The sequence below is a fragment of the Psammomys obesus genome, unplaced genomic scaffold (genome assembly GCF_907164565.1).
Source record: "Psammomys obesus unplaced genomic scaffold, mPsaObe1.curated_primary_1811, whole genome shotgun sequence".
NCBI lineage: Eukaryota > Metazoa > Chordata > Mammalia > Rodentia > Muridae > Psammomys > Psammomys obesus.
The window spans coordinates 2,354,398-2,371,698 of record NW_026586463.1 but is presented as its reverse complement, the minus strand read 5'-3'; the positions used below and the strand labels follow the sequence as shown (position 1 = coordinate 2,371,698).

Here is a 17,301-nt window from a genome sequence, read left to right as displayed (position 1 = left end):
GCCAGACTGTGGCGACAGGCTCAGAGAAAGCAGAGAGGGAGATGGATGAGTCCAGCATTCTGAGACGGAGAGGGCTCCAGGTAGGCAAACCTTCCATTCTTGACATGCAGGCTAATCAGTGGCCAGCCATTGAGGATTTCAAAGTTCCTGTGTCATTCCTTTACTGGGCACAGCTATGTGCTCAGCTCTTAATATCTGCTTGGCAGTGAGGTCTGCTGGGGCTCTAGTTACAGGTCTGACACACGGAGTTCCGTGAGAGGTTTTTTTTTTTGGTCAGAAACAATAGACAGGACTTTCAGTTTGACACTTTGGGTTTGGTTGTTGAGGAATAGTTCAGTCTTGGTGGTGGCAGCTGATAAGTGGCTCTGGTGTTTTATCAAGTATCAGGGAAGTCTGAGGCAGTAGCAACTCCGACTAGTTCTGGGAACACAGTCCTCAGTTTTGCACAGGGGTCAGCCCCTCCTGGTGGCATCTGTGTGACTACTGGGCAGTTGTCTCCAGCTGTTAATCGTCTGCCTGTCAGTGAACCTGTCAGTGAAATGAAAGTTTCTGCTGGCAACTAGCTCAAAGTTGTCTGTGATTAAGAGACTAGGAAAGATGTCTGTCTCCCTGCCTTGCTTTTCTGTGTCTGAGTTTGTCCAAATCACTCTGTCTCTTAGTGTACAGATGTATGCCAAATGAAAACTTAGCAAATATGAAAACTTAAAACAAAAAACAAACATCTGCTTGGCAGTCATTCGAGTTTAATAAGGATGCCACAGTGGAACTGTGTTTAAAATTAGCATGTTTATCTCCCAATAACTGTTTCCCGTAAAGTGTTTTGTTTTGTTTTGTTTTTTTTCTTTGTGGAAGAATCTGGCCATTATTGAACTCTTGTTCACTATTTTTGAAATTAAGAAACTATGCCTGCTTGAGGATCCAGATTAGGTGACATGCTTAGCCATGCTTCCTCTGTGACCTTTTCAGTCATTGTTGCCTTAGCCAGCTGCTTTGGGTGCTGTGACATTCCTTACGTTGAGTTTACATTATAGTGTTGTGGGGCAAGCCAAAGGATTATTTGTGGGTAAACAAGAGAGGGATTGAAAAAGTTGCAGCTCAGTGCCGTTTATTGTCCCAGACCTAAGTAAACAGATGACCTCCTGGGAGAGTCCGGTGGTCATTGTTTTCGAATGTACAGTCACTGCTGTGGACTTCCTTTTCTTTGTTTTCATCATCTCCATAAAGTTCTGGTAATGCACAGCTGTTTGTGGTCTTCCTGACCTCCCCAGAGCCACTGGTTAAATATGGAAAGGCTCTTTGTTAAAACAGTGATATGCTGTTAACTCCCTGTAGTGCCAGTTAATATTAATTGAAAGCAGTTTGTCAGTGTTTTCCTCCCTGGAATTTACTTTAATGGGTTTAAAATATGTTTTTGAGAAGAAATTTTGTAGTTTTTTTTTTTTTTCTTCTTCTTCTTCTTCTTCTTCTCCCATTCTGTGATGTTTTATTGTAACAATGTCAGAGATGGTTGGAAGCTGTGATGCTTTGCAGGGGTGTTGGTTTGACTTAATTTTAGAAATAAAGGAGTCATTGGTGGCATTGAAAGCCTTAGAGCTGTGTCTTTCTTTAAAAAGATGTATAGCAAAACAAAGAAACTTTGCTTGTTAATGTGGAATTGGAGTGCTGGGTCTTGTTTGTCTTGAGCAGCTCTTGAGGCACCTGATGTCCTGATACATCTCCTGAGCAAGAGTGTCTACTTTGTATTGTGAGTGAGAAGCTGAGTCTTCACCTTATGAGAAATGAGATCCTGGAAGTGTCTAAAAGTTCTTCCTTCACAACTCTCCTCTTGCTTAAACAAAGCCTGTTTGCTCCTTTCACCGAAATACAGGGCAATCAGTGTTTTAAAAAGACACCCCATACACAGAGCAGCTGCTTTAAGAAATTCCAGTGTAAGTAACAATAAAAAGTCTGAATTTGCATCACAACGGACTTGCGAGAGTAACGCCACCTAGTGAGGTTGAGATTCGGTGACTTTATAAATAGAGCTATGTGGGGCATTCAGGCTGCTGGTGAGGTACCTCTGAGGCAGCAGAGCCAAGAGCAAACCTCCTTGTCTTTTTCCCTGCCTCTGACTCTCTGTGTACAGGAAATCCTGGGCAAGCCTCATCTCCCTTGGGCTCTACTTATTTTCCTGTAATTTGACAAGCCTCAACACAGGACTCTTGCATTTTTAAAATAAAGATGTGGGTATAGTTGAGTTTTTTTAAAGTTAAAGACCGCCTAATACAATAAATATTAGTTATCACATTATCTTTAAGTTAGAACAGTTATTAGGAAAGCCAGTAAATACTGATTAGCGAGATCATGACAGTTATAAATATGGAGGGTTTTATGTATAGACTATAGAGAATAAGAGCCTGTGCACTGAATAAATGAACAGTGTGTGGAGCTAACCAGCTCTTTAAATAACTTAAAGCCTAGTGTCAGAAATCTGAAGCGCACAATATTCTAATTTTCTAAAATCTAATTTTACAATAATGCAGTATGTGTTCAGGGCAGGATCCTACAGTGCGTGTTTGGAACTTATTTTAAGATCTCAGTACCTCTAGCTTTTCAGAACAGGCATACTGGTAATGTCTTTCAGATTTGGATTTTGAAACAAAACAAAACTATTTTAGTCCCAACATATAATTTCTCAGAGCATGGCTGCCTCATCAGTGATGGCCTCGCTAAATTGTTCGATGCAAGTGCCTGCACCTTCCGTGTGTGTGGACTGTTAGCCCTGTTGCCAGTGCTAGTGATGACACTTCAGCCCCTGCTTCTGAAAAGGGACATGAGCTGGAGGCTCCAGCTGCTTTCACCATTAGATTCTGGAAACTTCTCAGACAGCATCTCAAAACAGGAGGGAAACTGACTGATGGACTTGAGCAGGCCTTGGACTTTGGGCAATTTGAATTTCTAGACAGGTCTAATTTGTCAATGGATAACTGGCTCCTTTCAGACCTAATATGCCTCATCTGTGGGTCATATTTTTAACTGCCAGGGAAATTAATTGTTTTAGTGATTTCCATTATATGTTTCCCTCTTATTTGTTTTAATGAGAGTGTCCCTATCTCCAGTGTGATGGATTCCAAGGCTGGAGAACAATGAGTACCCAGAATCATTGAGGTGGGTACAAGTCACTGAGAGAAGGGTGGGGTGTCTGAGGAAGGCTTTCCACAGTTCCTGTCCAAAGTCTTGTTGAACAGTGACCTTCTAGGCACCATCTTCTCTTACCCCTTCCCCCCATTAAATATCCTCATTGCAAGTCTACTTCCAAGGTAGCATGTACTGCTAGGGTGTGGAAACAGTTTTTCCCTAGTTGCTGCATGACGCAGAACAGCAAAATAACTAGATGCTCGTGTTTCAGACATTCCAGTATGCTTGGGCTTTGTTTGATTTTCTTTGCGTGATCTCACTACCTGCCCCAGACATACACTCACCTTAATGAAAAACAAAACAAAGCAAAACAACAAACTAATAATAAAGAACTCACGTGTGCTTTCCTGACTTCCCTCTGATTTTGGTCTGGAATTCAAGTTTAGAAAGCAGAGAAGCAGACGGAGTATCAGCACCTCTTCTTTGTGCATGAGTATAGGTCACTGCAGTCATAATGTCCCCGTTTCCCTTCCGTGCCAACTTTAATGTAATTAGAGGCGAGTTTACACCTTACCCAAGATTCAACAGCACTCTAATTATGTGGGAGTACCACTATGTCCCTAGTCATTTGAAGACTCTGGGTGACTATTTAGAGTCATCTAGTTAGAAGGGCATAGTAGACACATTCAAGGTAACATTTATTTCTCTTTGGGATGAGGTACTTTTCCTCTACAGCAATTCTAGAAAAGCCTGTAGATTTCATTGGGACAGGAAGAATAAAGGTCATAAGTGAATGGCCACCTAATTTGTTAGGCAGATTAGAAACACATGAGTGGAGTTTCTTTCTTTCTTTCTTTCTTTCTTTCTTTCTTCCTTCCTTCCTTCCTTCCTTCCTTCCTTCCTTCCTTCCTTCCTTTCTTTCTTTCTTTCTTTCTTTCTTTCTTTCTTTCTTTCTTTCTTTCTTTCTTTCTTTCGATTTATTTATTCATTATTTATACAGTATTCTGCCTGCGTGTGTGCCTGCATACCAGAAGAGGGCATCAGATCTCATTATAGATAGTTGTGAGCCACCTTCTGGTTGCTGGAAATTGAACTCTAGACCTCTGGATAAGGAGCCAGTGCTCTTAACCACTAAACCATCTCTCCAGCTCCTAAGTTGTGTTTCTTATGCATTGGAACAGTTTACTTTCTGCTTGAAGACAGACATGATTCTATAGCTTCCTGATGGGTAATATTGATATGGCCTTGAATTCAGGAAAAAAAAAAAAAGATTATTTATATGATAACAACGTTAATCATAATAATAAAAAATGTCAAGGATATAAAAATAAACAATACATAAATATACTATATAAATTAATAGATAGATAAATAAATACATAAATAAATACATTTGAAGCTAGGCGTGGTGGTGCATGCCTTTAATCCCACCACTCAGGAGGCAGAGGCAGGTGGATCTCTGGTCTACAGAGTGAGTTCTGTGACATCTGGGGCTACACAAAGAAGCTTTGTCTCAAAAACAAAAACAAAATCAATTGATACAAGATCCTGGTTTTTCATAGTTAAGGACTCAGCACATTATTGTCTTTGTAATTCTGTGAGTGATAGAATAATTCTCTTCATCACCCTGGCTCCCAAGTATGATTTCTTCATCACTTGCATCCTCTTACCAAGCCATGTTAATCTCCATGAGTCTAGGTCTGCCCATTCTTCATACCTGGATTGCCAGGACTCCTGGTGGTGTCAGGGTTCATGGCCCTGTCCTGTCCAGCCTGTTTCTCAACCCTGTTCCCACCAGACTTTCCTTCTTCTCTAGAATAGAATAAGAATGAACAGTTACTTTTTCATCTGGTCTCTCTCCTTTTCTAGTTTCACTCTTGCCTCGAAACACTGCCTCATCATGTTTTAGGATACCTAATGTGCATGCATCCGGTTTTCCTACAGTCACTTCAATTACTTTTTGTTGTTGTTGTTTTGTTTTGGATACAGGGTCTCTACAGAACCCAGGCTGTCCTGGAACTCACTATGTTGACCAAACTGCCCTTGAATTCACAGGTATTACCCAGCCTCTGCCTCCTGAGTGATGGGATCAAAGGTGTGCACTATAGTGGGACTTTCTCAGACCCACCAGTGGTACAAATGATGACACAGAGGGTTTGTTTTTTTTAACATTTTAACGCTTGGGCGTTAAATGTTTAGCTGGGCAGATTCCCAAGCCAGCTTCGTAGCCTAATCTGATCCTGGCATTACATCCTGCCATGTGGCTCACTCTACCTCTCTGCTCCTGTTCACATCCATCTGTTCACCTCAGTGTCTCGATGGCGAATCTCCCCCATCTGACTCTTCTTCCAGCATCCCTTTCTCTCTACCCGGAAGTTCCGCCTTCCACTCCCTGCCCAGCTATTGGCCATCAGCTCTTTACTAAATCAGACAGCATTCTAGAAGGCCTTAGTTAGGCAGGTGAGGAATGAGCAATACCAAAATCCTGCCAGCACTTAGCTCTCTGCCAGTACCAAGTTAACAGCTGAATGTACACCCCTTCACACAGCGTACCCCAACAGTGTGCCATCATGCCTGGCTAACTTTCTTTATTTTATCCAAATTCTTTCTGTTTATTACAGACCGAAGTTAAGTTTTCAGTAGTTCACAGAATCTTCCATAATTACTGCATTCCATCCTAATCTCCCCTGTATGACATTGTTTTATTTACGTACTTAATTCTATAGCATATTTGAATTATTTTGTTGTGTTTTTAAATCATTACATTGCTTTATTTGTGAGCATCTCACGTTTAAAACTATAGACTTATTAAGGGTCGAAGGCGTTAGAACCAGATTTGTGTTCAGTGACATAGAACACCTCTGCAACCAGGGTCAAGTTTGTTCGCCAGTCTGAATCTCTGTGTTCAAGTCTGCAACGCGGAGATGACAGTTTGAGCAGAATGGCCACTCTCTTAGCTCAGCGTTCAGCTCACGGGACCTTTTCCGTTAACTTTAGCTCTCTTCGGTATTATTACTAAGTTGCACAGAGTGCAGTTTTAAGTAATTAAATAAGCGTGTCATCAGTGTCCAAGCAATAGAATCATGGTGTGCATAAATTGGTTTAAGATGTGTAATGAAGTCATGTGGGAAGCATTAGAAAAGCTTAGGTGAATGTGCAGGAACCAGAAGCAACAAGGGCATACTTGATTTTCCCAATTAAAGAGCAGTTTTAATAGAACCCTGAGTTCTAGAAGACATAGCCAACCATGGGACTACCGAGATTAGTGGTTCTCAACTGGTGGGTCATGGCCCCTTTGGTGGTGGGGGTCGCATATTAGATACCCTGCATACACTTTTAAAGGAACAACAGAATAATTTGGGTTAGGGATCCACCACACAAACTGTAGTAAAGGGTCACAGCATTAGGAAGGTTGAGAGCCGCTGTGTTAGCCGCTTCCTTCTTACTTTCCCCTGTCCTTCTGCAGTGGATCCTACGTATTAAGCATGCTCAGAAGCTCGTGGGAAGAGCGGCTCAGGGACTCGGGAAGCCAGAGCTGCGTGAGGGGGCTGACCCAGGAGACCCCTTCTGTTCTTCTTCCAGACTGCCCTCCCACAGGTTCCAACCTAGACTCTCCAACAGTTATCTCATCCATCTGTTTGCCCATAGAGGCCTTTTTGCAGAATTACTGCCTAACACTAAGTCCTTCTATTGAGGGATGATGGGGAAAATGACTGAGAAACCTCTCCCCACTTTTTGTCACCCAACCCTGACCGCTGGAAGGCCCACTGATTATGCTCAGCACTGTCCCAGCATAACATCAGGTCCATAGGATGAACTGGTTTAGACTCACGATAAACTGGCCCATGAGCCGGCCTGTCCTCCCTCCCTGGGCGAGCTAGCTTATACCCAGTGATGGCCACTATCCTGTCTTCTCACCCGTGCCTACCTGCTCAGAATTCACTACGTAAATGCAGCAGACAGCTCTTCATTCTTTAACTCTTGCCATCATCTGGTTTTATTTATTACACCTTTGAAAATCTTAAATTGTCTGAAAAAAATGCCTTGGAGGAGGTAGGTCCTAAAACTTTGATAATGTTGCGCTCAAAACAATGAAACTACTTAAAGGAATGTGAGAAGACTAAAGGAGATAATAGACAAACTGATCAATAAACTATAAAAATTGAGAATCACATGAACTTAGAGAGATCAATATGCACGAAGCAACCAATCATTTTATTGTTGGCACTGGACTCTAACAAAGGCGAATAGGCTGTTTAAATTTACTAGAAGCATTTCAAATAAATTATGAAATACAAGCAGAGCTTGCGAATATATCTTAGAACTACATATTTTTCCTGGCATCAGCCACAGGCAGGGAGATTGGCAGAGAGCATGTTAGAGGGCGGCACTGCCATTAACACAGCGTTTTTGAATGTGTTTAGAGACGTGTGGAAAGCTGACAATGCGTCAAGTGTTTCAGAGAGCAGGTTGCGAGCTGTATAGTACGTGTAAGCTTATTTAAAATGTGTACCACCCACACATACAAACACGTACATGCTTACGGGGCAGGAGTAAGTGTGTGTGTGTGTGTGTGTGTGTGTGTGTGTGTGTGTGTGTGTGTTCATGGGTGGCTGTGCCTGCCTAATGGGGACGGAAGGCAAGAGCCTGGACGTGTTTTGGAGTGTTTAAAAATCATCTCATTTCTACCACTCTCTAACTGTGTAATCTCAGCTGTTTCACTCTTCACCAGTAAGCACTTATTTGCCGAGTTCTTAAAGATGGATCACAACAAGGTATAACCACCTGTCATAACTAACATCTAAAATCTCTTTCATTTTTCTTCATATCATTCAAATAAGAAGAAAATGCATTAACAGATCAACTCATCCACGTCTGGGTGCGATGAAGAAATTGTATTTGTCCTCATTCCTGTTATAGTTAGCACATGATATTTGTCATAATCAATTAAAAAGCATTGATTTTGTCATAATCAATTAAAAGAAGAGGACTTGTAAGGACTGGTTTTTATTCTTTAATTGTTAAAGAGAAACTTTGGAAGTCTGCATTGCTATCAGAGCTTCCTGTTGCCTGGGCTGTAGATGTGGTGCACAGAGGTACCATTAGCATCTGGCAGGGGCGCATGGCTACAGTTGGAATGTGCTATTCCTCAAACATCATGGCACACACAATTTCTGTCCCACGGGAAGGACTGTCTGGCCTCCTTTCTTCCAGTAAGATGTGGTATGTGTTTTCTGCATGGACAGGTAGGGGGAGAAGCTGTAAACTCTGTATTGTTTCTTGAGTCCCCAGATAACATCAATGGTAGCAGAGGAGAGCACAGACCATTCGGCAACCCCCTCGGGGGCATGCTTATTAGAGTGGGGATGGCTAGAGGAAGCACTAGATCCTTACACCAAAGCACGCAGGTGCAATTTTACAGTTTTGCAATTGTTGCCACATGCTCCATGGTTTACATCAGGAGACCACCTCAAGGACGACATACCAGGACAATTGCCTTGCTCCTGGAAGCTTCCTCCTCATGCCAAAGATAACAAATGTCCACAGTTTTGAATGGAATCCTTCTCAGGGATACTCCTGAGGAACACACCTGTTTTAGTTCTGATACTTTTTTTAATTTACATAAGTTGTGAAGGTGTCTGCTTTTCCTCCAGGCAGAGAATATCAGCCCCTTTCCTTTGCCTTCCTTTCCAGAGATGTTTAACAGCAAAAATAACAATTGTGGTGATAGTTGTACTGAGTAGGCCTGTGTCAAAAAACTGTGTTTTGTCTTCAATATATGCTTCTGGTTTTTGTTTTGTTTTGTTTTGTTTTTCCTTTAGACTCTGGCAGGGCAAGAATGGAAAGTAGGGTTGACATGGGAGAGACTTATAGAATGGTGGGGATGACAGCAATTTTTAAGCAGCATGAGTTCCAGCCATGGCAGCCATACCTTTTTGGTGGTTGAATCTCTCTGTCACATAGGGGAAGCCAGATAAGTATTGAGTAGGCAATAAGAACTCTAGGAAGGATGTACCTGCAGCATATACAAAGCTAGCCAACAGACACGTAAACCCTTCTTAAAGAGCTTCAGACACTGGTAAGAGGAAGCAAAGAACCGAGTTCCATTAACGGTCTCATACTGAGGGACTGGACTTTATGTAAGGAGGCCATTGCAGGATTTAGAGTAGAGCACAGAAATCCCTTAGCAGCTATCATGGAAAGTGCTTGAAAGAGCCCAAGGCTAGAAGCAGGATAAACAGGAGTCAGGTCAGGAGTAATGTGAGCAGCGGACTGAGGTGCTGACAGAGGAAGTACTAAAAAGGCAATTTAGGACAATGTCAACCGCTGCAAGTGCCCTGTGGCTGATCAGGAAAGCAGGGTTGGAGGAGACTGGAGGTGACTCCAAGGGCTTGAGGGATTAGTGAGCAGAGACAAATAAGAACAAGAGGAGGGAGTGCTATGAATATTGACAAGAGACATCGCACCTGTGGAAGCCACCCGGGATCCCTATAGAGGGACAAGTTGTGTGTATAGTTTTAGTCTCATCAAGATGACAGTCTTACGACCTCAGCCCTAATAAATAATTGACCTGGACCACAAGTAAGGAGAGCCTATGATTATCCTGGGTTAACAGATTTATGTTAGTATAGTTTTAAGAATTATACTGTTATCTTAATGCATATTTTGCCGGAATGGCCAGAATTGGACTGCATAGAATAGTTTAATGGTTTTAGAGTCACACCTTGAAAACAATGTATCCAGTTTTGAAGATATATATCCTTTTTTCTTTTCGTTTTTTTTTCCTTCTTTTAAAAAATTGCTTCCAACGTTGACAACTTGCCTGCTAGTCACATTCCAGTATAATTTTGAAAAGCAAAGTGAAACATCCCAGATGAGAGAGGCTGTAACGGAAAAAGCAATTCATTCTTAAATGAAGACGATGAGGTGGGCACCATATTGCCTGAAACAGTGAGTGAATTTAAAACCTAAGTGAGATTGCATCAAATTCAGCTGGAATTTTTGTTCCATTTGAATGGAATATCTGTAATTGAAGATAAAGGGTTCAACTCAGAAAGGCACGTGATGAAAGGGACCATTTTATCAGTTTTCTGACACTTTTTCCAGTGTCCTTTTGTACCTGTGAATGTGTACACAAAGCCATTAAGTTATATTGATAATAAAAAGACTCAACTTTTTTTTTTTTTTTATTTTGAGTGGCCAATACAGGAGAATTTTGGCTTATTTTATTCGCAATACTTCCTGAGTTTCATATGTTGAGAACAAGCAAACCCTCAAGGAAGCCTTGGCAACTCACAGATTATGTCAGAAAATACTAGTGGACTAGTAGACTTTTAAAAACTTTATGCTCAAAGTTAGAAGTCAGTCTGGATGGGGGACTAGAGAGTTGGCTCCCAGGTTAAGAGAGCTTACTGAGCTGGGTGCAGTGGCTCACACTTATAATTCCAGCACTCAGGAGGCAGAGGCAGGTGGATCTCTCTGAGTTAAAGGCCAGCCTGGTCTACAAAGTGAGTCCAGGACAGCCAAAGCTACACAGAGAATCCCTGTCTCGAAACCAAGAAACAGATAGAAAGAGAGAGAGACAGAGAAAGAGAAAGAGAGAGAGAGAGATTGATCACTGTTCCTATACAGGACCCTCGCTTAGTTCCCAGCACCTGCACTGGCTAGTTAATGAGCACCTGTAACTCCCACTCCAGGAAATCTGATGCCCTCTTCTGGCCTTCACAGGTGCCTGCATTCATGTGCATAAACCCACATATAGTCACGCAGAGACACATAATTAAAAAGAAAATATTTTAAAAAGAAAGACCTAGATTTATTTCAACTGTGATTTTATCATGTCATGTTTTTAATGACGAGACAATAATAGCTTCATAGTATCTTATGACATATTCTCTCAGCTTTTAGTGGTGATAAGTTGAATAATACTATTGATGACACTATCTTCGGATTTCCATTAAAATTTTATTCTTTATATTAATGGTGAAGCTCACTGATTCATTCCCCATGATTTAGCAATTCAGCTATGAGACATAATGGTAGAATGAGTCAAATTTGATGATGTGCAAGAGTAGATTATTTTTATTATATATTCCCATGTAGGTGGAACTCAGTATCCATTCCCTTCATGTGGCCTCATGGTCAACATAAGTCTTTTCCCCTGGCTTGACTCTCAGCTCACCTGTGTCACTTCCATTCTTCTGTGTGACACAGGTGAGGTTTTGACACATGCTCGCTTATGCAGTTTCACTGAATTGTCTCTGGCAACTTCCTTTAAGAGATACATGACCAGGGCAGCCACTGCTCATTAAATCGGGCCCAAGAGCTGGAGTCAAAACTAGCAGACTCACCTTCTTCTTGCAAACCTGCAAACATAGGTACTGACTTTCGCAGTGAGGTATGCAGTGTGTAGAACAGCAGAGACGAACACACAGGACAGGCTTCCCTGTGGCTAAGAGCAGTGGCTGCAAGGCCTACCAGCCTACTGTTTGAGTGCTGACCTACCACGCTTTGGCTCTGTTCCCTTAGGCATGGCGCTCCTTTACAGCTTTACTTTTGTTATCAGCAAGATATAATTCTTAACTCAGAGGGGCGTTCTCAAAATAGGTATGACGTGCACATGTAAATGACCTCAGGCACATGTAAAATGACCTCAGCCAGTTTCAAGGAGAGGGGGAGGACACTGCTTTCATTTGTTCTGTTTCCTCTGCTGTATGAAAGCACTAACATTTACTTATGAGGCCTAAGCAGGCAACTTTCTGTGCTGGGTACTTGCTATGAGCCAAGCCTGACACCTCATCCTTTGGGCTTCTCAGTGTCTGTACTGCTGGAACAAAATGATGGAGCAGCCTTGCTAGGCCACAGAAGAGGACATTGCAGCCAGTCCTGAAGAGACCTGATAAGCTAGGGTCAGATGGAAGGGGAGGAGGTCCTCCCCTATCAGTGGGCTTGGAAAGGGGCAGGGAGAGGATGAGGGAGGGAGTGTGGGATTGGGAGGGAATGAGGAAGGGGGCTATGGCTGGGATACAAAGTAAATAACCTGTGATTAATATAAAAAATAAAAAAAACACAAAAAATGATGGTTGAGAGGTCTTAGTACAGTCATTCCTCACAGGAGGCCGAGGACTTCGAGATCAAGGTGCCTGCATACTTTGTGCCGGACATCCCTTTTTAATTACCTGGCTGACTGCTTAGAAAAGAGACACTATGTCTTTCGTGTCAGTAAAGGCACTGGTCTCAGCCCCCTGACCCCGTTATCTAACCCAACCTTCATTACTACTCAAAGCCCACCTGTGAATATCACACCGGGAGTGAGAGCTTTGGCATGTGAGTGGCTGGGGTTAGGAAGAGGATACACTCATTTAGACTGTGACACTAACCATGGCATGTGAACGGACACTTAGTAAAAGTAGGTTTTCTGTTGATACATTCCCTTGTTCCTTCTGTCTTCTTATTTCTTTCAATTCTTTTTTTTTTTTTTTTTTTTTTTAAGTTTCTAGGTACTTGCTATGAGGCAAGCCTGACACCTCATCCTTTGGGCTTCTTGGTATCTTATAACCCTGTTTTTTATTAAAAGCAACCAAAAAAAAAGACTAGGGAAGGCAGAAAGGAAAGAACAACAGTGCTGTGCTTGGAAGGGCCCAGCACTGGGAGGGTTATTCAGATACCGAGCACTGGGCCTCTCCTGGCTTTCGGAAGGTTAGTGTTTTGAGATAAGGGGACCGAGGAAGGGCCAGGGGCAGCGGGCATGGCTTCCATCAAAGCTTCCCCTTGCAGGATTGCAGAATGCATATTAGGATCCACTCAGCCTCACCACTTGCTACAAGGTGACTTGGGCAGGGTTGAGGGGCTGGGTCCCGTGGTACCTCTGTGTACATCTTGCCCGCGTTAACCTGCTGTATGTAGTGGAGATTGCATTGAAATTGGTTTAGTTTTAAAGAGACAAAACAAGCTTACCTTTCTGTCAGACCACTGGACCTCAAGTCCTCTTTTCATGTTTTCTCCATTTTCGTTTATTGTTGTTCTTCCTTTTCTGTTACTTTTGTGTGGCATGTGTGTGTGTGTGTGTGTGTGTGTGTGTGTGTGTGTGGTGTTCATTTCCTGTTCATGTAAGCTGTGTCTGCACTTTGAGCTGCTACCCTGGAATTTGTTCCACTGAAAACCTGTGTTACCAACATCCTTACCTTGAGATAACTTGATGTGCATCTGCAGGACCAGGTCTTGAGCTCCTGGATATTAACTTCATGATGCCACTTTTTATAGAAACTAATTGGCTGATTTGGGTTGGAGGCTAGATGCCAGTCTGTACATTTGAGCAATTTCACAGTGCTTACCTTGGAAGCTATTGAAATGCTAATCCAGGCTATGCTTAGAGACTCCAAGAAGTCAGACATTTGGTTCTTTGTTTTCTTCTGAAAAATAAGCATTCAAAATTCATGCACATTCTTTATTCATGTGCTTTATAGTTAGGTTCTGCTTGTGTCTAGATAAATCCTATTACTATTATTTAAAATTTCATGAATGAAACTTTACAGCTCTTAACACCACATTAGCCCTGGCAACTTTAACCAATCAAAATAACTCTTTTATGTGTCTGCATATACATATTTGCCTACCTACCCTGGTCGTGCCTCATCGATGCTATCTAAATCCCCCTCCCTGTGAAATGGGCAAGGAGTCAAAACAACTTCATGCTGCTTTGCCCTTTTGTATATGGCGCTTAAAAGGCTTTTGTGAGATGGAGCCTTGATGTCAAAGCTCCTTTTCTTCGTGTAATAGTTGTTACATTAGTGGTCCCGGGAGGGAATATTCTTTCCTGGACTGTCCATTCACCTGTGTTTGCAAGTCGTGCACGACTTTTCATTTGTCAAGTTCTCTGGAGAGATATTGTATGTCAGTAACATGGCTCCCCTGTCATTTGATCTGCTCTACAATTATGCCCCCGCCTCCAAACAATCACTGTCTTCCAGGGCCCTTTTTTTCCCCACTCACGAGAAGAGAGAATGGTTTCCTTACCTGATCCAGGGCGACTCCCCCACACCTGGTTTAGTCGAAGGAACACAGGCTTATATGGAGTTCTTTATTAAGCTTAGAATCTCTGGGGAGGAATGTTTGCAGTCATTTGAATTAGACGACCTGTCACTCCGTGAGAGCCGTGTCAGAAAGGACTTCATCGGCTCTTTCTGTTCCCTGAAAGGTTCTGTCATTTCTCAGAAAGGCTGATTGCTCAGAGAAAATAACAAACGTTCATGGGAATTTTGATGTGTGGACCTGGGTGTGCCAGTGCCCCTGTTTAGAACCCAGAAGGGTAATGTCTAAGTTACTGGCATTGGCCTCTCTTGCTAACTTTTATGAGTTAGCTCTGTTTGTGTCCCCCAACCCTCCTTCGGTTTGGTAAAGTAGATAGCTGGGTGAACAGCGGCAGCCTAGCTAGCATCGTTTCCTGCCTCCTCACTAGGAGGGTGACGTTCTTTATGTTAGTCCTTCCTGTCATTGTCAGGCACTTTCCTTAGGTTGTTCTAAACTGGAAGCTGGTGTGAAGGCTGGGATTCATCTCTAACAGCTGTTCTCAGCCAGTCCAGACTCTGTGTGTGTGTGTGTGTGTGTGTGTGTGTGTGTGTGTATGCACACTCATGCACGTATGCCCGCATGTTAGCTTGAAGGTTGTGGATGGTTGGTTTCTTCAGATCTCCCTCCCACCCTGGGCTCTTCACCCCTGAACTCTTATTATTCCTTGAACTTTCAGACGTAGACATATACTAAGTTAGTATTATTTCCACTCATATTAAAAAACAACCCTTGCTTTAGGGATGCAGCATCGTGTTGATTTGATTGAAGGAAGCATTTTTGGATTTTATAGCTCTGCCGGAGAACCTCATCAGTTACATCCTTCTCAGCAGCTCATTGTTGGGCCAGTCTCTTGGGGACATACAGTCATTCACCCAACAGGTACTTGCAGTGCAATTTTGGGTTTGCTAGGCTGGAGATGCAAGGGCATCCAAGACTGGATTCCTGTTGCCTGCCGGGAGATTATGGCCAGATATGGGGAAGGAAAGCTAATTGCAGTCACAGTTATTGCTAGGATGGTTGGTCAGCCGCAAAGTAATTACCCTGTTAAGTGGGTGGCCGTGCCAGGTGCCATGAGCACATAAGAGGATGTTTATCCGGTGATGGGGTTGTGGGAGGCATGATCACAGAGGTAGAGATTGGCCACGGATTTCCACCCTAGTTCTTGTTAAGCTCTGGATCTCACTGGAAAGTTTGAAAGGAGGTGTGTGGTAGACTGGAAGACTATGTACAAGTCTGGAGAGATGAGACCAGAACCAGCACAGAGACAGAAATACAGGCGGTAGTATCATACAAGGTACCATAAAACCATGGGAGCCGTGTCAGAGGTGACCTCATCAGCTCTTTTTGTACTCTAGAAGACTCTTATTTCCAGGAAGGGCTGGTTACTCAGGGGAAACAAAAACATTCACGGGAATTTTGATATGTAGAGCAGGGTACTTCAGTGCTCATGTTTTGAGTGCAGAATTGTATAAATTCTTGTTATTGGAATCACATTCTAATGTCAACGGAAGGGAGGAAGTTCTGCAGTAAATACCTGAGGCAGAAGGGGGTGGGGACCTCCGCACATCCGTGGTCTCCTATCTCTACTATGCGCTAGATGGAGACTGAAATGACACAACTGAGGAAGCTATTTCTTCTGAAGCTTATGGCCATAAGCAGGGAAGAAAGACTAATATCAAATGAGTCACAATAGTTCCAGTGTTCAGGGACACTTCCTGAAGGGGCAGGTAAGTTAGTAAATAGTTATACATTGGACAGTGTATATTTGGTCTTCCTCTCCACTGGGACTTTAGGGATGCTCTTGAAAATGACAATCCTAGTCTTGAATACTAATTTTATTGACACAGAGTTTTACATGTGTCATCTCATTTTATTTCTACTGAAGCCCTGGGAGGGGCGGGGATGCTTTTTTAGGTTTTCGGGGGAAGAAGAGGCAGAATTGCCTAGCCTATCATCAGTTCACTGAGTTAGTAAGAGACAGCATCCAAGATGTCTGGATTACAGTCACAGTGGTCTGACCTCATCCTTGATGGTTTCATACTGCTTGCCTCACTGAGGTCAGCAGGCTAGCCAACCGTGACAATTTCCCTAGAAGTTTTCAGGTAGAATAGCGGGTGCTGTGCTTCAAATGTGTCCAGGGGTCCATGTGTTTGGAGTGTGGTCTCGGATATGGAGATGTGGGAATCTGAGCTGATGGAATCTTTCAGAGCTAGAGTCCCAGGGGGAAGTCTTTAGGATCCTTGGGGAATGTCCTGGGAGAATTAAGTCCTTTCTATGGATCCCATTTGGTTGGTTTGAGTTAGCTGAGTCTGGTCACACCCACTCTTCCTTGCTGCTTTCTATCTTCCCCCCAAAAAAACGCCTCATTGTTTCAAATGCTCTCTCATGATACTCTCACCAGAGCCCATCTGATGCCCACACCCTGTCCTTAAATCTCTAGAACCATGAGCTAAACAAGCCTTGTTTTTGCCCTAAGCAGCCTGCCTCAAGTATTTCATTATAGTGGCAAAACTGATTAATGCCACATGGAAAACCAGAGATAAAGGGGGCACAGTGCCTGCGTGTGGCTGCATTGAGAAACAGCCATGAGTTCACTCATCTTTACTCTCCCAACAGCTTTGAGAAGTCTTAAGCTCTGTGACAGTTTTACAGAGGGACAGCAGCTGTGGGCGTTTGTTTATTCACGAAGAGGGGTGAAATGGCCCTTAGTCCATTGGTCTGAGGAAGCGCTTTTGGTCTGTGGAAGTGAAGTTAGTTTCTAGAGTGAAATAACGTGGAGCCTAGAGAAAAAGAGGCCTAATTCACAATTCAAAAGATAAATTATGTAATTGCAGCAGACGTTATATTGTGGTATAAAATTCCTAGAACACTTCCTGGGAGTCTGGAAGGCTTTCAGAAAGCAGTTGGTAGGTGGCGAACCATTCTGGTAAAGAGAAATGACTAAGGCAAAAGCGATAAGACACAAAATTGTTGTTTGCACAGGGACATCTGTGGGACTCATAGAGGAAAATTCATTAATTTCATTGTGGAAAATGATTCTGAATAAGTTACACCTTCGCATGGCTGTACGTACCACACAGAGGGAGTGTGCATCCGCAGACTTGTCCCCTCCCC

At 42.9% G+C, this 17,301-nt stretch overlaps 1 protein-coding gene across 2 annotated transcripts in view; it reads left to right on the top strand.

Moving 5' to 3' along the window:
* Mast4 (microtubule associated serine/threonine kinase family member 4) overlaps window positions 1-17,301 on the top strand; it is a 583,904-nt gene that overhangs the window by 242,562 nt on the left and 324,041 nt on the right. The window lies entirely within an intron of this gene.